The sequence below is a fragment of the Euleptes europaea genome, chromosome 4 (assembly GCF_029931775.1).
Source record: "Euleptes europaea isolate rEulEur1 chromosome 4, rEulEur1.hap1, whole genome shotgun sequence".
In the NCBI taxonomy this organism is placed as follows: Eukaryota; Metazoa; Chordata; class Lepidosauria; order Squamata; family Sphaerodactylidae; genus Euleptes; species Euleptes europaea.
Window position 1 is genome coordinate 80,034,042 of NC_079315.1, and position 23,126 is coordinate 80,057,167.

Below are 23,126 nucleotides of genomic sequence, written 5' to 3' on the forward strand. Positions count from 1 at the left end.
GCCCAAAGAGGAGAAATAACTTGGGGAAGGGTGGGATTGGAGGCAAGATCAGTGGTCAGTGGTGAAAGGGTTAAGTAACATAAAGCTTTTGCTCCATTCCAGATCACACTCTCCCAAAGCAGTTATTCCTTTCAAGAAACCTTGCTTCAATTCATGCATTTGCATGGAATGTGTAGTTAGCCCATCAAGCAACTCCCATTAATTTCACTGAGGCTTTAATGGGAGATGTTGCACTTATATTGTAATCTGTATCTTTATACTGAATGAGCTGTAGTATTTTGGATATAAAAACTTACCTGTTACTTCCCAAACATGCGTGTGTGTGTGTGTGTATATATATAATCATTTTGCACGTATAGGTATCAATGTGCCCTGATCTGGATGGCCCAGACTAGCCTGATCTCATCAGATCTCAGAAGCTCAGCAGGATCAGCCCTGGTTAGTATTTGGATGGGAGACCACCAAGGAAGTCCAGGTTTGCTGTGCAGAGGAAGGCACTGGCAAACCACCTCTGTTAGTCTCTTGCCTTGAAAACCCCATAAGGGGTCGCCATAAGTCGGCTGCAATTTGACGGCACTTTACACACACACACACACACACACACAGGTATCAATGTACAACAAGTTTTTACATGGAAAGAAGGGAAGCACTAATTGAGTACCTGGCTTATTTTTTAAGTTTATTTTTCTAGGTAGAACTAGAGTTGCCAACCTCCCAGTGAGGGCTGGAGGTCGCCCAGAATTACAACTGCTCTCCTGGAGAAAATGGTTTCTGGAGGGTGGGCTGTATGGTATTATACCCTACTGAGGTTACTTTCCTTCCCAAAACTCGCCCTTCCAAGGCTCCGCCTCCAAATCCCTAGGAATTTGGAGCTGGCAACCCCAATCTGGAGCTGGCAACCCTAAGGCGGAACTGATCTGTGTAGTTGGGAGAGCTCTTGTGATTCCAGGATATCTCCAGGTCCCACCTGGAGGTTGGCTATGTTAGGAGAGAAGAAAGCAGGAAAAGGGGAGAAGCTGTGGGGGCTTTCAGGAAAGGATAAAAGTGGAAATAGTGAGGGATGGGGAAATGAGATGCCTCTGGCAAGTCCTTGCAGGTTCCCACTTGTCAATTACTATTAGCCATGATGGCTTAATGGAACATCCTCTTTCACAGGCAGAGTGCTTCTGAATATCAGTTTCTGTGCCAGTGTAGGAAACAGATTACTTGACTAGATGGACCACTGGTCTGATCCAGCAGGGCTCTTGTATTTTCTTATAGTTGTGTGCATTGGAATTTTCCAGCCAAAATGTTGACTACAGGTCACCAAATTCTGCATTCCAGTCTATCCTCATTTTCCTGTGCACAAATAGTTGATAATCTTCATTTCATCTATTTTTATTAAGAATGTATTGGTCATGATTACAATGAAAATTATAAAGGCAGGACCCATGAGATTTGTGGAGAATCTCATATTCCCATCCCATCCTCTGCTCTCTCTATACCCACTCCACACACTACCCAGCCTGGCCATTGCTACCTCTCATTCTTCCCCTCTCACCAATTTCTGTCCCCTCTTCTTTCCTGGCCCTTTCTCTCTTCCCAGCCCACTCACCATTTCTCTCCATCCCCTGTCTCTTCCTCCCCAGTCAGCTGGGTCGTGGGTACCAGGGAAAGGTAAGCTTGGAGCAGAAAGCCTGTCCTGAGGGCTTTGTACTGTAACTCTCTTGCTGCCACCATCAGCTTGCTGATTGGCTGCTGGGGTTTATGAGTGCATCTGGCGCAGCTGGGGTTGCCAGCTCCAGGCTGGAAAATACCTGGAGATTTTTGGGGTGGAGCCTGAGGAGGGCGGAGTTTGAGGAGGGGAGGGACTTCAATGCCATAGAGTCCAATTGTGAAAGCAGCCATTTTCTCCTGGTGAACTGATCTCTGTTGGCTGGAGATCAGTTGTAATATCAGATCTCCAGCTAGTACCTTGAGGTTGGTAACTCTAGGCACTGTTAAGTAATAAGAGTGCATCTGGCACTTGGTCATATGTTTTCATAATTTTTTTTCAGTGTTGGATAACGTTTTCTTGCAAGATTCCTGGCATGTCTGTTAAAAGAATCAGGTTTCAGGTGGTGTGAAAGACCTTACCCCCTGTAGAGCTGCTGCCTGTCAGAGTTAGACAATACTGACTTTGATAGACCGAGGGTCTGACTCAGTATAAGGCAGTTTCCTGTGTTATTTTGACATATGTAAGATGTAATTTCACCATTTCTCCAATACTGAGTTATATATCGTTGACAGAAAATAAAGAATTTTTGTTCCAGGGGGATAGCCATGTTAGTATGTTGCAGTTAAAATAAAACAAGAGTCTTGTGGCACCTAAAAGACTGACATGTTTTACTCCATTGTAAGCTTTTGGGCCCACTTCTTCAGATGCAATTATATAATTGCTGGTGCTTCCAAAATATTTGGTTGACATGGCTAGCTATAATTTTCATTTTTTATCCCTATGTAAGCCAAAAAGAAGTTGGCTAGTCAATGCAAATGCTAAGTAGGCAATTAAACATCGCTCTTTTAAAAATTATATAAGTAGCACATCTTTTTAGATGATGCAGACGAATTTCCCATCTGATTGTAATTGTTGACATTTTAAAACAGTCTGACCCTAAAACTGGTAATTGATGAAAAATTTGGGGAGATAGTTTGAAGTCTGCCGGCAGGGAATATACATCTAAATTAGTTAATTCTTAATTTTTAAGAAATAAGCTAAAAAGTTTGCCTGAGGAATCAAAATTTGAGACCTATTTAAACTAAAGTGTCTCCCCCACACACACCAACTCTTTTCCTGTCACTAGCTTGAGATAGTGTGGGTAACAGATGACCAGTGTGTCATTCCCATTTTGCTTGTTTCTCTTGTCACGCTGGTGGATATTTCTCCACTTTTGTTCGACTTTAATATGAAGCACACAGATGTTTCAGAACAAGGTTTGACTTCTGACCTTGGGGCTCCTAGGGTCAGGGTACTCAGAGCCTGTGAAATTATCACAAACGGAGCTAAAGTTTTTTTCTCCATTGCAGGAAGTAAGCAGTAAGTAAGAAGTTAAAAAGGAGCTTTGTCAGATAGACAAGATGGCCTCAGTAAGGGTCAGCTTCTGTAGTCTGCTTTCTCTGCAGGAGGTGTATGCATGGGAGGAAGAATATAATATATATAACTATTGGCACAACACATATCTATCGCATATGCAAAATTAGATCTGAAAAATATATTTTATTGAATAAAAACTGAGGTTTAAGAAAGAATTTAAGGGGAAAGTTTTAACAATATGATTAATAGTTCATTTGCAGTCCATATCAACAAAGTTTATGCACTATTTATAGCACATTATTAGCCAGTCCTTTAAAAATTAGGAATATTTGTTGAATAAGAAAGATTCAACAAAAAAATTACAGTATAATGATTTGACTTAAATGATTGATTTTCAGAAGTAAAAACAGTGGGTTGCATCCAAGGTCTGTGAATGGAGGGGATTCATGAAACTAGATCTTTCTTATGTTCTCCTTTCCCCAGCAGCCCCATAGGGCCGCTCTTGGGGGTTTGGGGGGGGGAAGGGTCCTCCTGATCAATAAGCCATGCAGCAAGAAAGCAGCAGCAAAACAAGAAAATTTTATATCCCCCAATTGTCATGTGAGCTTTTGCTTCTGTCACTGAGGATGCTCCACTAGTGCAACAGTGACGGGAAGCAATTTTGGCGAATTCATCCTTCCTGTCACAGCCTTCCATGCCATAATATTTTGGAGTAGCAAACACTGAGTAGCAACTTCCAATGGAGGGGTACATTGTACTGATGGTGGAAGGGGAAGGTAGAAAAGATTCACTTCTACAAACTCGTCCTGTGTTTGTTGTGGTAGCTTGGACCCAGTCCAATTTTTCCTAATGTTTAAGGGCTACTAGGAAGCACACACCTTCTTTGTTATGCGAGTCAATACAGTGATTTTGGAAGTGACTCATGAAGTGACTCTTCTACTTCAGAAACAGCCATGTGAAAATGCCTTCACAGTCTGTAAGAAATGGAAATGGAACCACAGCTGGTCAGGCTGACGAATTTTCTTCAGCTCTAGGAGCTAGACCAAAATTTAGGAGCCAGACTCATTTTTGAGCCTTCAGAGTTTTGTATTCTAATGACCACAACTTTCTAGTTGTTAGTACCGCAAAATCTGATTCTAAATTTCATAGTTTTTCGTAATTTTAATAAAGCTATGGCAAAAATGTAGCATATAAATAAATATGGGGTAATACTGATTGTTATCATTGTAACATAAAGCTAACCTAAATTCTTCACAATTTCTCATAATTTCATTATCATTTAATTAAATACTGGAGGGACTATAGAGAACAACTGATTAAGAAATGCATTCATCTGCTACCACTGAATGATGTAAAGTTAACCTGTGAACAAGCATTGATAATAACTTCATAGACATGCATTTTTAATGAGATAAAACAAAGCATTTTGATGTGAATTGATAAATAAGCTTTGTGCTTTTGAGGATCTCTGAGAGACCCTACAAGAAAATCATAGGTGAAAATACAAGGCACCACAATGAAATGTTTAGGCGCTAGGGCAACCTGGCACTTGGGATTTGTCAAGTCCTAGGATAAGGAAATCTTTAATGAAACAGATCTGGGAAATATATGCTTCTTAAGAATCTCTCACACACAAGACTTTGGGCCCAATGTAGTACTGATGGAATGGGCTCCTATACAGTTAGGAGTTGAAAACATTGGGCTAGTCAGGGTTTTCTTGAAATTTGGCTCACTTAGGCTTGGTCCATGCAGAATGACTTAATGCCTATTCTTAACTCTGTCCCACAATGTTATGATTGAGTTTTCACAAACAGGAGGTGAGGTGATAAACTTGTGCCTGGATTGTACTACTTCAGACTTGTATGATGGAATAATCAATCCGTCAGTCAGTCAGTCAGTTAGTCAGTCAGTCAGTCACAGCAGTAGTTGGCCCCAGCTCTCCATATTCCATTTATCCATGGGTTAATATTGTTACTAACTAGAGATCACAGAGACTTAAACCTGAAATCAGTAAAAAAAAGAAAAAAGAAAAAAAAGCTTGCTAAACCTCTTTGATGACAAAATGTACTCAAACCACTGTACATCTTTCTTTGGGTTGCCTAGCTATTTGAAAATACTAAGTAGTTAAGATTTGACCTATGCATTATCTACCAATTAACATAATTATAAAGACACTTAGTATGAATCCTTAAATGCTGACTTGATAAACCTATTACACAAGAAGCTGAATTACTAACCGTGCTGCTGTGTGCTGTGCTTTTATATCTAATCCGCTACTGACAAGCCTTTTATGGCACAGACATAGGGAAAAATTAGTTTTGTTCTGATAAAACTGGACCGTATTCTGATAGGGCTAAACTGTGGAAGAGAATGGAATAGCTTTTTCTTCAACTTCCATATACCGTGTGTGCCCTGTATTTGTATCAAAGGAAAAGAGGTTACTCTAACTTTAGACTATTCCATTCGGCATTATTTTTATACCAACTGAATTCATTGGCAAGAGCATAGCCCAATCTCATTGCCACAAGTGAAGCTTCACTAATTAATATTTATGGTAGGTGTGAGCTTTAAATCCTTGACAGTAATGAACCTTGGTGACTGTTAACCGTGGCAGAAGTTGGTGCTGATGTAAACCTAGCAGGGACAAATTCTGTTGGAGAGAGCTGGGGTAAAAGGAGTGTGTAAATACATTGCTGTCTTCCATCTCTTAACCTTGGTTAAGGGATCGAGAACATTGTGTCTGCTATTGTGTCTAGACATTAGGAAGAATTTTCTAACAGAGTGGTTCCTCAGTGGAACAGGCTTCCTCGGGAGGTGGTAAGCTCTCCTTCCCTGGAGGTTTTTAAGAAGAGGTTAGATGGCCATCTGTCAGCAATGCTGATTCTGTGACCTTAGGCAGATGATGAGAGGGAGGGCATCTGAGGGAGGGCATCTTGGCCATCTTCTGGTCACTGGGTGTGTGTGGGGGGGAGGTAGTTGTGAATTTCCTGTATTGTGCAGGGGGTTGGACTAATGACTCTGGTGGTCCCTTCCAACTATGATTCTATTCTATGATTCTATGGTCATCTGTCAGCAATGCTGATTCTATGACCTTAGGCAGATCATGAGAGGGAGGGCACCTTGGCCATCTTCTGGGCATGGAGTATGGGTCACTGGGGGTGTGAGGGGGAGGTAGTTTGGAATTTCCTGCATTGTGCACGGGGTTGGACTAGATGACCCTGGTGGTACCTTCCATCTCTGTGATTCTATGATTCTATTCTATGATTCTATGATTGTGAAGGCACAGGTTTAGGCAGGAGCAAGAGAGGTATGCCCTGACCTGCAAAGCCTAGGCCAGCCAAATCTCATTCGATCTCATAAGCTAAGCAAGATTGACCTTGGTTAGTATTGAGTCCAGGGTCGCGATGCAGAGGCAGGCAATGACAAACCACCTGTGAACGTCTTTTGCCTTGAAAACCCTATCTGTCATAAGTCGGCTGCAATTTGACAGCACTTTCCACCGTCAAGTGAGGTATGAGCAGGCTCCACCATCTATTGAGCCGTTATGCTTTCTCCATCACCATGGACTAAGTTGCTAAGTGACAGTTTACTGGCAAATTCCCTTCCTTCTGCCAGCAGCATGGCCACTTTACCATAATAGCAATCTTTGTTTTTTTCCTTCCAGAAAGGAATTTTTACAGTGCAATCTTAAGCATGTTTACTCAGAAGTAAGTCTCATTAAGTTCAGTGCAACTTGCTCCCAGGTAAGTAAGACTAGGATGACATCCTAACAGTGCCTTCCAAACCAGGTTTTATCAGAATCCTACTGAAGTCTGATAAATGAGGCTTACTCCCAGAAAACTGTCCTTAGGACGGCACTGTAAGCCTTCTGCAGGTAGCCAAGTGACAGTGGTTCTGGTTTTTTAATATATGTTCTCATAGAGAGAACATAGCTCATAGCTCAGATGAATTTTGCTGTTATGTTCATTTTCCTAAAATAAGGCATGCATACTCTAGGTCAAATTTGCATATAGATTGCATGTGCGAGAAGTTTTAAAAGTAAAAGTTGGTGACACTAGTTGAATAGAAAGATACAAAACTTTATATAGCTTTGTAAGTTGAATAAGGTAGAAAGTGACTAATAGTTGATTGTTTGGAATGGTAGCGCATCTGCTTTGCATGCAGAAGGTCCCAGGTTCAATCCCCAGCATCTCCAGTTAAAGGGACCAGGCAAGTAGGTGATGTGAAAGACCTCTGCCTGAGACCCTGGAGAGCTGCTGCCGGTCTGTGTAGACAATACTGACTTTGATGGACCCAGGGTCTGATTCAGTATAAGGCAGCTTCATGTGTTCATGTGAATCTGATTTAACCTTAAGAAATGAAACGATTCTATATAAGGACATGTCTTACCCTAAACCAAATCAACTTGTGGTTGAATCCAAACCAATGGTTTGGAGGCAAAGATGCCATTCTGTGAATGGAAAAGGTCTTCTGGTCATGGAAGAACTAGTTCTTTCCATGATCAGAAGTGTGCCTATGCATCTAACATGTTGTTGGTCTTGTCCAGAATTGACCCTGATCCAGTAAAGTTCATGACTCACTGCAAGTATGCAGAAAATGTTTTGACTGCTTTGTTCTGAAGTAGTGAGCTGTGGCTCCCGAAAGCTCATACCCTGCCAGAAAATATTTTTGTTAGTCTTTAAGGTGCTACTGGACTCTTGCTCTTTTCTACTTGTTCTCCTATGTTCTGCTTTGTCTCCTGTGATATATTGCAATCTCTTTTTTAAAAATGGGATAAGGGGTTAGAATAATTATAGGTCCGTGTTACACGGGCAGCCCAGTCCTGAAGGAGGGGGGGGAAGAGACCTAAAAAATAAAAATAATTTTAAAAGGGCGAAAATCCCCATTGCTGTCAACAGGGTTGTGCCACCTTTTTTGGAGGCATTCCTGGGGCGAAAGGGCTGTGGAAGCTGCCTAAGGGCATTTCCACCCTTGGGAATGCCCCAGGAACGCCTACCCATGCCAGTGCAGGCTTTCCCTTTTGGGAATGTCCTGCCAGTGTGGCTGCGCTGGTGGCGGGGGCTGGCAGCCCCCAGCAGCGGTTTGACACCTGGTGTGTTTGCCCCTATGCCGGCACAGGATAATGCCAGCTCCAGAGGAGTTTCGTCCCCCCCCCTTAGGAATGGGCTCTACATTGTCAATGTAATTGTCAAAGATGCTAATAGCATGATCACAACAACCATTTATTTGTAATACAGAAATTTGTTGGTAATCATACATAAATGCTCTATTCAAAGAAGTGATTTTAAAATAACCTATATGAATAGCTTTTTAAAAGTGGCATGTCTAAAAGTGCTATTCTATGCAGATTTACTTCAGCCAAAGCCCATTGATTTCAGTGGGTATAAACTAGTGTAACTCTGCTTGGTTTGCATTTTAAGAATTTGAGTAAATAATTTTATTTGCTGAAGGATACTGACGTTATATGGCCCCAAGCTTTTACTGTGAGAGCCCTATAAAGGTTGAAGATGATGCTGATTCCTTAAGCAAGATATGTTTGAGGGAAGATCTTTTCAGAATGAATGATAATTTAGAAATCACAATGTATACAGTTCTTTGCTAGCATTACTCTCATTCATTTCAAGTAACTTATATGCATGGATGCCATCGTTCAATTAAACTTTACTAATATTTTTATAAAGCATACTATACTAACAAATGCTTGTCTTTTTTAATATAAACCCCCCAATTTGCTTCATTTTATTAAATGTTTGCTTCAATTTAAAGTTCCTTTACGAGAGGTCGTAGCCCCCAGCATCTCAGGTCACTTTAGAATGAGTGTGTTGTATAGTTGCAGCATATATTAACACTATGTTTCAGTCACCAGACTTCAATTTGATTTTCCTACTTCTTATACGTAGCATATGGTTTATTTTTCTATATCAATAGGTAGGGAGAAAACATGGGAGAAAAATCCTGATCCTTAAAAAGGTGTTTCCATTTCTTGCTGAATTAAAGATTTCAGCTTATTGTTAGGAAAGCTAAAATAATGACACTTCATTCTTGTATTTCTTTAGAGCTTTAATTCAATCTCCCCTCTTAGACTGCTGCCTCATACAGACCTCAAGTAATTGTCAACTAGCTGTTGGAAATAACCTAGTTTAAGAGTTCAACTGAGAACGTGAGGGATTCATCATTATATATTTACTGTCTGAGGCTGATATAGCTGTAAGGTTTTTCAGATCCCATTGATCTATTGCGCATGTTCCCTCCCTGGGTTGCAGGACGTGCTTCTATTTGCATAAGGCCCTGGGCAAGGTTCTTTCTTGCATTGATTGGCCTGTCCAAGGGAGCCTGATGTGTTCTTGCATTGATCACTTTGTCTTTTTTTCCTTTTTTTTTTTTTTTTTGGAAGACAGTGTTATACTGAGTTCATCTCAAACATTCTAGGGAGAAGGGAAAACTTTACTGCAGATGTCTCAATTTTATTCAGATGTTCCTCTGAGTGCATGTTTCTCTTTTCTTTTCCCCCCGCACATCCATTTCTTTCTTCTAATTTGGATATCTTTTTTGCTCTCTGACACACTATAGACTTCATTATATTTAAATATTATGAAAAATAAAGGTTTTTTTAGTGCATGTATTAGTTTTTCACATTGTTTCAATTCAAAATAATGCATTTTGCTCTTAGCAAAAATAAATTACATCTTCCTTAAATATTTAGAAATACATTAACATGTTGCGTTAGTGCCTATCCTTAGAGTTTTCTTTTCATTCCAAAAAGCTCCAAATTTCTTTAGTTCAAAGAATAAATCTATTCCAAGTTAGCTGCAGCACAAAATGATGACTAGGTCTAGTCCTCAACACATGAATCCCGTTGATCAGGAAGAAAAAAGGATATAAATATTTTAATTGAATGAATCAATATTGATGTCAATAATGTGATTGTAAAGTAAAACTGATATTAGTCCATTATGTATTGATTAGAGGAAGACAGTACTTTCAAGAATATCTCTAAAATTATTTTCTTAGATGTAGCATGAAACTGAAATCTTAAAAAAAACAGGATAAAAAGAGACAACCTTTACTAGAGATGCTACAATGAAACTCTTTACTTTGAAGTGATTCTACTAAAATCAAATGAGGTCACTTCTGAAGAACTAAGCTATGAAGTTTAATGGCCCAGGACCAAGCCAAGCTAAGTGGAAGCCTGCACTGCGAAAGCTACTCAGATCAGATCCAGTAAGTAGTGCTGTCAATGGGCATTAGTTCACTCATTACCTCTGGTGGCAGTGGAGGAGGCGGCTAAGAGTGAGCTGACACCAGTCATTGTTACTGCTGAAAAGCCTGAGCCAAGTGGCTCCTGCAGCACCAGTGGAGCTGCTAGAACTTGGCTTTGCTTGCTCCTTCCACCAGCTGCTCAGCGGCTCTGTGTGGCCCATTGGGAACTTTCCCAGTAAGTTAAATGGCCAGTGTTCCCCTGGGACTAAGTTGATAACAGCACTTGGTTCCTATTTTAGTACTTGGTGACTCTATTATACATCAGCATTTAGGCCAAGAGTCATAGAAGTATTATTAGCTCAGAAGGATAGGGTTGCCAGCTCTGGGTTGGGAAATACCTGGATATTTTTGGGGTGGAGCCTGAGGAGGGCAGGGTTTGGGGAGCGGAGGGACTTCAATGCCATCGAGTCCAATTGCTCAAATGGCCATTTTCTCCAGGTGAATTGATCTCTGTCGGCTGGAGATCAGTTGTAATAGTAGAAAATCTCCAGCTAGTACCTGGAGGTTGGCGACCCTTCAAAAGGACCACCTTTGCAACTGCAGCTCTGTTAAATGAACTGGGCACAGGATATCCCCTACTACTAAAGAATGTTTAAAAAGTATCTTAAATCTTTGGCCTTGGGAACTGTTGGACCCAACACAACAATCAAAGTTCTGGTTGCATATATGGTTTTCTGCTGCTTGTGTGCATCTCTTCTTTGGATTCTAACCTTCCTGGACAATGTATATATTTGTTCAAATGTGCTTGGTATCCTAACACATTCAACCTAGATGTATGTTTAAAAGTTCATCACACTGGCCTTTCTGAGCTGTTAAACATCGTATGTTCATAAATATCAGGCTGTGGAATCATCTATGTATGACATAATGAAAACAATGAACTAAAATTGTTTCATGTTTCCTGATTTCTCAGAAGATGTTTGGTGCAATTTTGAAACTTGTATTTGTTTTTTAAAAGAATATGGGAGATTTGTATGGGCTATCATAATTATTAGCTGTCACATTATATAAGGTACATATAGCATGATCTAGCCAAAGTAAATACTTTTGACCCAGGAATAGAGTTGCCAACCTCCTGGTGGGACCTGGAGATCTCCCAGAATTACAGTTGATCTCTAGACAACAGAGACCAGTTCCCCTGGAGAAAGTAGCTTCTTCAGAAGGTGGACATTGTGCTCCACTGCAGCCCCTCCCCAAATCCTCCCCTGCCCAGGCTCCTCCCCAAAATCTCCAGGAATTTACCAACCCAGAGTTGGCATCAGTGGAAGAAACATTAAACGTGTGCTTATGTCTCCCATTAAATCAATATGACTTAGATATGCTTAATTTTAGTTGGATTGTGGTTATCATATGTTTCGATTCTATATTTGTGTATGTGTATTTTAGTTAGAAAATGTTTTGTTTCAGGAATATGTGTTAAATAAAACCTTGGATCAGTAAAATCGAGTCCACATGCATAAAATAAAATATCTTCATTATTATGCAACTACAGCATGAGTATAACATTTCCCAAGGTGTCATTTGGCTATTAGGATCTTTAGAAAATGACCTCTCAAAGTTGCAAAGCTCATATTCCTCAAGAAAGCAATATAATGCCTAAAAAGTGTCTTATCTTTTATCCATATGAATAATGAATGTAATAGGGAAAGCCATTATTAAAATAGGAGAATACATTGACCTGTGAGTTGTATGTGAAAACTGCATCTGCGTTTCATATTTGTAGCAAATGCTGACAATTCTGCAGCACTGGCAAATGAGCGTGCAAAAATAGTTTGCAATATTCTGTAATAAAAGGGCTTTTAGTCATTTTACTTACTGGTAAAGATTCTTAATTGAGACATTAGAAATATTCAGAATATGCGCAATGTTCAGCCATATACCCAGTGTATTATATGAAAGCAATAACTGTATAAATGTCACATTACACTAATTTCCATCATGTTAATCTTTGGCTGGTCACATTGGTTGGATACAAAATAGTTTCTTATTGTGGGCAATTGAAATGGGAGCTGCTATCGTGCCAGAAGACAATATGTCTTTCAGAACAATCTATAACGAAACAATCCAGTACTAATTCAGAAAAGTGCCATTGCCTAGCTATGTGGGAAAATTCTCTTCCCAGTACAGAAATGAGAGCACATAAGTACTTCAGAAGGTTCCCGCACAGTAGTGCAGTAAAGTACAAGACCCAGATAAATGTATTTTTTTTATTTACATTATTTATAGTTTGCCTTTCTCACTGAGACTCAAGGAGGATTAGGCAGTGTAAGTCCATGTAATCAACAGGATGGGACAGGCAATAAGCAATGTAATTAAGAAAATTAAGAAATGTTTAATGTTGCTCTGCCTCCTGGCATGTGGATAGGTTCGTCTGTTTTTGAGGAGTGGTTATTTTGTTCAGGAAAAGTTGCTGGACTGCAGCGCTGTGTAGGTATCAATGTAACTTATGAATTATGCTGATCTGTGAATATTCATTTGCCACCAGCTCACAGCAGTTAAAGATATTCAGAGCCCACATGTTGTGTTTTGAAAGGAATACTTTACGTTTCAGTGACATCATACAGCCAGTGTGGGCATAATCCTAGCAATTGCCTATCTATAGTAAACAATTGGGAGGGGGAGAGAGGATCACACTCTTCCTTCCATCTTTTTCATCTTTGATGCCTGTTGCCCCATCCATTCCCCTACCATGGTTAAGCATTACAGTATCACTTTTTTTTTTGCCGTCAAGTCACAGCTGACTTATGGCAACCCCATAAGATTTTCAAGGCAAGAGATGTTAGGAGGTGTGTGCGATTGCCTGCCTCAATGTGACAACCCTCGGAGGTCTCCTATCCAAACACCAGCCAGGGTCAGGGCTGAGAGTGTTTGACTGGCCCAAGGTCACCCAGCAAGCTTCCATGGTGCAAGTAAAGATTTGAACCTTGGTTTCCCAGGTCCTAGTCTGACACCTTAACCTCTACACCTTGCTGGCTCTCACAGTATCCCATTAACGGTGTCAAATTAGTTTGCTAAGTAGCACCAAACATTGCTTGAGGGTGCCTTAGTCAGCATTAATTATGATTAATATAATTGCCAATGTAACATTTAACCGTTCATACCAGAAAGAAGAGGGTTGGGGCTGGAGGGAGGGAGCATGCAGTCCTATTGACTGTTTCAGAAGTACTGACCAACGCTGAGATATTGTCGTCGTCTTTGGCAGCCCATAAAGGGCTGGTTATGGGAACCATTGATTTGACAACTTGAAAGAGTTTGCTGTTGACAATTTTTGTATAATATAAACATTTTTTTTAAAAGCCTTTCATTTTTAGACACTTTTTTGTACTTATTAAGACATATTACTGATAAAATTCTATATTGTAAAAGTAGTGGCGCGATTCTGTTTTTCTCTATGCTTTGCAGTGAAAAAGTCCTGACAGATTCTCTAATTGCCATAAATAGTATGTTCAGTGCTTTGTACCCTCAAGCAGTTTCTTTGTCAATCATATTCAGTATCCTGTCCCTTGATTAATATAAACTGATATAAGTGGAAGTCGTCTGTTTTTAATAACATTGCAGCCACAATTGCATCATATGGATACTTAGATGCTTTGCTTGAGGAAATGTTATATTTAATTTTGCTTAAGTTTTTATATAACAATAGCCGTATAAAGATACCCTAAATTCTTTTCAGTTGCTTTCAGTAGTCTCATTTAACCCTTCTGAATTGTGTTATATTTTGTTTCTATACAGTGATCCAACACTGATAGACAGTTTCACTGCTATTCAGAAGTGCTCCTTATTACAGTATAGTGTTTTTATTTCACATGGCTGTGGTTTTTATAGCATATAAGTACAGAACATTTATATATCATAAACCTGTTAGATTGCAAAGCTTTTCGCCTATATTCCTTTTCTCTTTCCGGACATAAATGAATGTTTGGTCTGTGCCTTAGGAAGTTGAAAAAGGACGACCGCAAGGGTTATCTATTTCCAGTATATTTGTGTAGTGAGAACAATACTGACAAGAGCAGGATTGTCTTGAATTCCATCTCGTATGTGGCAGGCATGTTTTTGTGTCCTTGAAACATTCTGTTACAAGTCAAGTTACTGCTTGTTTAATTATGACCGAAGTGTTTGGAATGAGAGAGAAACAATTTGATAATTACTTCACTGTGCAGTAGGTTTGCATAAATTTCATGAACCTGACAGTACAGCATGTGCATCTATATTGTAAGTGTGAAAGATTAAAATGTATGTATACCGTACACTTTTAAAGATTATTCTGAAATGGTCTTAATTTGCTTTATGCAAACATTAAAAACAACTCTCAGCAATGATTTAGCACTTAAGAGTCGGGTAGGAACCTAGTATTCACATTGCTTAAGAAATATTCTTTACAAATTTTGTAAATGAAGTAATAATTAGATGCATTCTGTACCGTTTACCTTCTGCCACCAGTTTTCTAGTTATCACTATATCTGTACGGACATGCATGCCCTTCAACACGTTATACATTATATGTGGAAAAAAATTTGCATTCTTAATCAGTTTTAGCACAATAATTGTTATACCATCAAAGGCCTATTGATACTCTTAATGTAGGAGGTGTGTTCCAGTCCTTCCCTGTTTCTGCCTGACCTCTTGCACAATAGTATGCTCCGCTTTCAATCATTTCATGTCTGCCCCGCTGCATCACCAGTGAAACTTTATGTTCATGACTGTCAGCAGCAAGTGGACTCTCGACGTACCTGCCGCATACATTCTTCCAACTAACCAACCAACCAAAATTATATCAGAGGCACTCATATAAAATAATGGATTATAGGCTCAATTAGCCACAAAGGGACAGCTTCCATTTGGGATTTAACTATCCATATGATACTATACAGAATAATATTTAGGTGGCATTTAGTATGTAGGATTTGGAACTTTACTGTTTTCCTTTCTTAGGATGCTAAGAGGGAATAACTGTGTGTATAAATGTATGTTATGTTCGGCATTAATATCCATAAAGAAAGCAGTAAACTGCAATTACAATCTTATTGTAGGCCTCCCAAATTATTTACTTAGATTGCTAACCCTTTTCATAAGTGAAATTCTCAGTAGAGCTTGATATACCATACTATAGCACAATCCATGATACTAAAACAGTCCTTAGTGAATCCACCACACAAGTCCAAGTCCAGTATATACACAATTCCAGCTAGACTCAGTTCAGCTGTATAACTGCTCTGTGAAAATGGACCATCTTCATGATCATTCTGAAAGTAGTGAGATAGCTCACTATGTGGAGCTTATGGCCTCTATTGCAATAAAACTGGGTTTAGAGCTATCTGTAAATTCTGACTTTCAGAACAGGTTTCTCAACCTATGGTCCTGACATGCCACCAAGTGTATCCTCATTGAAGATTTGCTGCCTAGCTGAGTCTTGGTGAGGTCACCTGCTTAACAAACATAACTGAAAACACATTTTAACATTATATTCTTAAAAGTAACTAAAAGTTTTAATGGGAACAACTTTAAAATATATTAGTTGAGAATCTGTGAGTGCCTCCTTGGTCTTAGAATAGAAATGTGTGTGTTTCATTGAGTACAGAATGACTGAATCGTAGCCAATAAAAGTTTCACCCAGTTTTATCTCATAGATATTGTAAAATGTCCAAATACATAGGTACTGTCACTTTGAGCGTTAATTTCTCACATTTTGTCTACTAAATTAATGCATTTTGTGTCTTTCACTTTAAACATTAATTTAAAATTCACATTGTAATCTTTTCATAAAAGCCTAATTATGTACATTGCTTTTTAAAATGCAAGGATAGCACTAATGCTATCTATTAATGCTTTAAATGAAAAAACAGACTACAAACATTATGTGATCTGAATTCATTTTCAGAGTCTCCTGTGCTTTTAATGCAAATAAAACGGCAGTTTGTCAGGCTTTCTATTAATTTGCAGTACATTTTAAAATAGTTTATTTGATATCTTACTCATAGCTTCCTGGGTGTTCTTATTCTCTCTAAGCTTCAGCCCCCTATATTTTGTTTTTATAAACCTTTTTCTTCAGCCTTTTGAAGTATCCATATATTATTCCATATTTACAGTATAACTTGTTCACACTGTCCAGGGTCCCTGAAGCTGAATAAAATAAATATATTTTTAAAAGCCTAGCCAAGACTACCTTCTCATTTTCTGTTAGAAACATGAGGACTTTTACAGAACGTTGGCCTCTTGGGGTACATTTTTGAGAGTGGACTGACTTATTATTTATGTATCCAGCGAAGAGCTGCAGTAATAATTTGCATCAAGGCATCAAAGTTAAATTCTGAAATTGTTGACATCAGACCCCAACAATGTGTAAATAGGGCTCACCTCCAATTAAAACAAAAACAGAGGAAAAAAAATCAAAAATGTTCATTACAGGTTTAATTGTAATATCTAGATGATATAAAACCTTCATACTATGTTCAGGCCATCCAATTTAGTAATTCAGTCCATGCTGCCTGTATTGTGTATTCAGCAATCCCTATTAGACATCTTCACAGTGAGTGATTCTGCTGGGCTTTCTGACACCCGCTTTCATGCATGGCCTGCTATTCTGTGTGGAAATGTTTTTTCTGAGCTGCCTGGAACGTTAAAGACATCTTGGCTATGCCAGATTTTTTGAGTGAGAGCGCACGCGTGTGTATGTGTATGCTGGGTATACTGTGTGTATCTCTCAGCCAGTGCATATAACATACTTTACTGTGCGTATGAAGCTTCTGTGTTCGAATATATATTTACAGTGAGCTGACTTATATATAAATACATTTACACTGCATTTGTCAGTCTTGAGTTCTCTATGGATTGTGCTTTACCTCTATTTGAATGTTTGTCTGTGGTAAATGACACTAGGGGGCACTGCTTATCCTCTGTTGTAGATTTCTTCTGGGACTGTGAGGAAAAACTCCACTGATTTCTGTAATCTTACTTTAATTAACAATGGTATTCTTATTAAAAAATCCAGACAGTTTAATTCATTGCTGTTTTTGTTTCTAGTGCAGCGTCTAATCTAGTGCAGTGGCTAAGTGCAGCATTAATACAAAGGATGGTGCTATTTGCACTTAAAACAAATACAGAAATCAAATGTCCCATACAATAAATAACATTTTTTTTCATTTGAAATGTCATTCTTGGCAAAGCCAGAAGGCTAACTTTGCCCTGTGATGAGGTTTAGATCCCTTGCCAGCTGTGCTTCTTTGCTAGCAAGTGTGATTGAACAGCTTTAGAAAGCAAGTGAGAAGGAATCACTGAAGAGTTACTGTAATTCTCTTGAACAAAGGTCAAGAGAAAGATATGCATGGAACAAGTATTGGAACTTTGAATGCATATATTCAATTATGGAAGCATGTATCAAAAGCATTTTGTGTACTGCATAATTAGAATTTAATTATTGAAATACTGCGTGCGATATGTATTTCCTTCATTCACAACATATTTTTTACCAGTTTATAGTTGGTGTGCAGAGCTGAAAATTAAGTAGAAGAAACTTTGTTTCTGTGACATGACAACTCATAAATGGGGAACATTAACAGTGGAATTAAAGAGTTACCCAACTCTTAAAGGCCAAGACAGTTCAGTATCAACATCACCTTGCAAGTGCATAGTTAATGCTCTTAAATATATGCCGAGCTGGTCATTGAACTGAAATAGCACAGTTTAAATTCTTGTTAGTCTATCTTACAGGTTACTGGTCATCTATAAGTTAGCACAGTGACTAAATTATCACCCAAGTTGTTCCTATTTATGTTCCCAAAACTATTGAAGAAATGTACTCTGTGGGTTGCAAGATCTCTTCAGCCAGCTCCTACTAACTTTTGTGTAATGTCAGGCAAAGCTCCACCCTCTCTTACAAGAGGAAAGAGAGAAAACACGGACCCCTTAATACACCTATAGATCTAAAGGAGAAGGATCAACAAATGAACTAGTTCTGAACTAGTTTTGTTAAGAGTACCTGCACGTACAATAGCAAAAATAGTTTTGCTGGTAAAACATTAGCTACATTTATTCACAGGGGATTTCTAGTTAAAATACATTCCTTATGATTATTTTAAAGTTTAGTACTTTTTCTCACTGGTAGACAGTGATGAATATATTTTGCATTGAGCATGGTAATTGCCAATGCGAGTGTTGTACGTTTGTGTGTGCAGAAATGAGGATGTGTTCCGAAATGTATATCTAGTGAATACCTGTGGAAAAACTCGCTGTGCAGTAATTAAATGCTGCTCTGTATGTAATCTCTTCTAATTTTCAGTGTTTATATACATGTTTTTTATAATTTAATAATTAATTATAATTAATTATTTGCAGCATTAACCAAAATTATCAGATAGCACAAGCAAACTAGTTTGACCACATGTGGTATATTAGATACATTCTGTGTTGGGAGTTTTTCTTTGCGGTACTCCTTGCCTATTAATGGCATATATTTAAATATTCTAGTGCAGCAATCTGATCCTCGTATCGGTAATCTCAGTTGGAAATTACTTGACTGTTGAGAGGAAACCACCTCTTATTTGTTTTTAATATGTAACTTTTCAGACTCTTTCTATATGATAGTGTTTTTGTTCATAGTAAAGATCTATCTGATTTTGACCACGCACACAATTATATATAGTTTAGGAGTCTGTCTTAAAAGAAAAACTGGCATCACTTTTGTCTTTACATTTTACAAGAAAAAAAAACAGTTTATCAATTCTTTGTAACTATTTCACATTAAACATTTTGTCCTTTTGAGATTTTACTTTGATGCTATTAATAGATTACAAATAATCAGATCTAGCTCTCTTAGAAGAGATTTACCATTCCATGAAGGATGTTTCTTTTGGCTATAAAATGTTAATTTCAGGTTCTGCTATACTTGCATTAAATCCAAGACATTAGCTAGGTGTAAACTACCAAAATTTTTAAACATTACACTTTGCTGTAGCTAATTGTTTATTACCTCAAGCCAAAGCGAAGCAGTGTTCATGTTCAGGCCACAATGTCTGTTGAGAAGTGGGAAACTGACAGGAAAGGTCTTTGAGGTTTCTTCCTGAGGCTCTTGAGAAGGAGGGCCAAGGCAGAAAAGAAGACACAGCAGCATCCTCTTGTCACATGAGATCATTTTCAACACCCTTTAAAAATGGATGTTGGCACATTTGAAGGATCAGACTAGTACAATGAAGTTATTAAAGTACTATGACTATTAAACAACCAGGCATTGAAATAAAACTATTCCAAACAACAACAAAAGAAAATTATTCCAAACAAAACAAAACTCAGTTTGGTATCTGTGAAAAGTTTACTGAACTGTTTGTTCCCTGTGATTACTTCTGTGGTTCAATAGTATATTTGCAGTGTTTGGAATATTTCCTAAGAGCTCACATTTTCCCTGGATTTTGTCAGTAAGTGGTCTGTTATCTCCACTTCCATGTGAAAATGGCTCATCAGCACCTCTAATAACCAGCAAGAGCTTTGCCATAAATCATTATCATAAAAAGCATTGCAGCATACTTTTATACCAATACATTTATTTTGAAATTAATAGGGGGAAAGTAGTACAGAGACGATGCTTGAGATGGACTAATAAGCGTGCCCATGAGAGTTTCCTTTTAGAGCACTAAATGAAAGCTTTTGCATTGCTAAAAGGCTACAAAAGTTGCTTAGGTAATAAGATTCTCTCTTATCAGTAAAAATGAAAGGGGGGGTGGACTGCATAGCTCAAAAGATTGGTAATCAGATTACAAAGTCTTTCACTTCTAGGTCACTGGTTCAGCTCTGCCCCCTGTTTAGCAGTGACGAAGAGCTATTCCCAGCTGATGGCTTTTCAGTGGCTTTTGTTAAATAAATCAGTTGTCTCTGACCAGTGCCTAGTGAAGTAAGAATTAGCACACATGTTGGCATTCTCAGTTGAGTATCTTTCTGTAAATGAGAAGGAATGACCTCCTTGGGAGCAGAAAGGGTTTGTTCAGAAAACGGACAGAGAATGTTGATGGGACAATGTGCATGAAACTTACTCTGTCACTATTCATTCCGTATTGGAAAGAGTCTTTCTTCAGCACTTATTTGACATTTTAAGAGCACGGTTTTAAAACTCAGTAACCATAGTCATTGTTAAAACAGACAGGGAAAGTTGTTTTAGCAACTTTTCTTAAGTATTGCAGTGATTTCCCCCTCTTTAATTTGTTCAGTAACATTTCCAAATGATCCATATATGAATTTGGTTTCCCCAACGTTATAGGGAAAGTAAAAAAAATTACAATTGAAAGTTTGAAAAGTTATTTAACATTGCATTAAATATGGGAGATACTTTACCATTGTCCCCCATTCTTTAATGCCCAATAGGATTATTTCTCGTTTGGATATTTGAAACAAATTCTTATTGTAGGGTATAGCTCATTTGGTGGGAAAAGGGCAGGAACAGCACCTATATGGCTCAGCTGCAGAAGGGCTATCAGCAGTAGATTTGGTCAGAGCAACATTTGGGGATACTTCAGAAAGCAGGAACAAAATTCAGATGCCAGGCAGGCAAAAGAGAGCAGAGTTCAAGACATGTGGGAGAGAATAATAATGGTGACCAGGTTAGTAGTTGGGCCAAAGAAACCAGGGATCAAAAGCCATATGTGCACACATCCTCTATGAAGATATCACACGTACATATATTTTTGAAAATCAACTCACTGAAAAGTAAAGCTTGAGAAGAATCTGCCAACACATCTGTTAAAGTCTGTGATCGAGTAATATGTTTGTGTTAGTTACAGATATTTGGATACACAGCACAGAACTACACATTCATCATCATGGTCACTGTGTAGCCCCACCTGGGTACTGCACATGTACAGGCCTGCCCCAGAAAATGCAAATGCTCCTGAAACACATGAGGTGCTCCCTTTCCGCACATCAGCTTCCTGCCATTTTCAGTGTTAAAGGAGGGGGAGAGCGCACCTCCCTCAGTTCTCCCTCTGCTGCCCTGGAGGGAGGTTGCCTTTCTGTCAGCTCCATTTAATTGCCTTCAGACAAACTCTGTTTTCGAGGAGAGTGTAAATAAAAGAGTACATTTTTTTCTTTCACCACCAAGTGAGCCTCTTTGCTTTTGGGTTCCATTTAACTGGGGTCTTAGTAAAGTGGGGGACCGTGCTCTCCACTAGAACTTCCACATTACTCTGGCTATCATCCTTATAAGTGGCCGTTTCAGCCTTACGGTGCTTGAGATGATGAGTCTTTGCCAGGGACCCATATAAATCAGCACACAACAGAACCATATAGTTAGATACAAGAGGCACCCTCCATTGTCATCAGTAGGTCAGGACCCTGGGTTACAGCCGGCAAAGAAATATCAACCTACTGCCTGCAAGGGCTTTGGTGCCACAGATGACCAACTGCCCTATGCCAAACTGGAACCCGACTGGGCTTTAAAACCATCTCCAGAGAATTAGGGCTGTTGAAAAAAAAAAATCAGTAAAATTCGGATTCGGCAAAATTTGGCCCGTTTTTATTCGGGAAATGCCGAAGTCCGAACTCCCCCGCTTCGGGTCTATGCAATTCGGCATGAGGTCCGGAGTTCGGGGAAAAATTCGACCGAATAAAGCCATTAAAATCACAACCACACCTTTCCGCGACTCCGGGGGGCATTTTTGGGGCAGAGGTCCCAAACTTTCAGCGTAGCTTCAAAGGACCCTTCTTGCAATAACCCCCAAGTTTTGTAAAGATTGGATCAGTGGGAGCTGAGATATGGGCCCCGAAAGGGGTCCCCCCTCCTTAATGTGCATTTGCATTTAGCAGAGCTTGCGGCCCACTCAAAGCTCCCAGCCCCGACAAACAGCTGAGCTGCGGGAAGCAAGGGCGGGGCAGGAACGAAGAAGTTTGCAAACCATGAAAAGCAACACAACCATGCAAACCATCACGTTTGCAACCATGCAAAGCAACACCTGACGCCTGGGAGTTTGCAAACCATGGAAAGGAACAGAAGAAGTTTGCAAACCATGCAAAGCAACACAACCATGCAAAGCAACACGTTTGCAACCATGCAAAGCAACACCTGATGCCTGGGAGTTTGCAAACCATGGAAAAGGACAGAGGCATGCTAGCTAAGCATCAGGAGCAGGAGGGGTGGAATTTCCCCTTTTGCATCGGACTCGGGACCAGGCAAATGCATTCTTTAAGTCACAATTTGAAAACAATTTTTGAGCAAGCATCAAAATAGACCTAACCGATTTTATGAATGAGGGAAAACCTGAGGACACACAACTGAAGCCCCCCCCTCAAACCAGGGAGAGAGAGACTCGAGGGGGCACACACACACCCAGGCAGAACGGACGAAAGCCCCCTTTGGCTTCCCACCCACAGAAATTGCTCCCTCCCCCACACACACAGACTCTGCTCCCCCCCACACACACACAGGAGAAAAATTATAGATTAAAGCCCCCAAAGGGGTCTTACTGTGGATGTCTTCTGTTCCATCAGGAGGGACTGGGAGGACTGGATAATCCAGTATGATTCCATTTAAGCACGGGAGGTTTTGCCTTGGATTTGCCGCTCTCGAGATGCACACAGGATTGGCTGATCCCATTCATCCCAATAGGGAAAAGGGGGGGACCCCATATCTCGGGACCCCCTGACCCAATGTTTACAAAACTTGGGGGGTCTCGCAAGAAGAATCCTTTGAAGCTCTGCTGAAAGTTTGGGGTCTCTACCCCCAAAAATGCACCCCCTGCAGCCACGAAAAGGAGTGAATGTGTGCTTTAAATGGAATAAAAATGCACATTAAGGAGAGGACCCCTTTCGGGCCCCATATCTTGGGACCCCCTGACCC

The 23,126-nt window shown here is 39.4% G+C and overlaps 1 protein-coding gene across 2 annotated transcripts in view; it reads left to right on the top strand.

Moving 5' to 3' along the window:
* FAM172A (family with sequence similarity 172 member A) overlaps nt 1–23,126 on the top strand; it is a 273,486-nt gene that overhangs the window by 146,026 nt on the left and 104,334 nt on the right. The window lies entirely within an intron of this gene.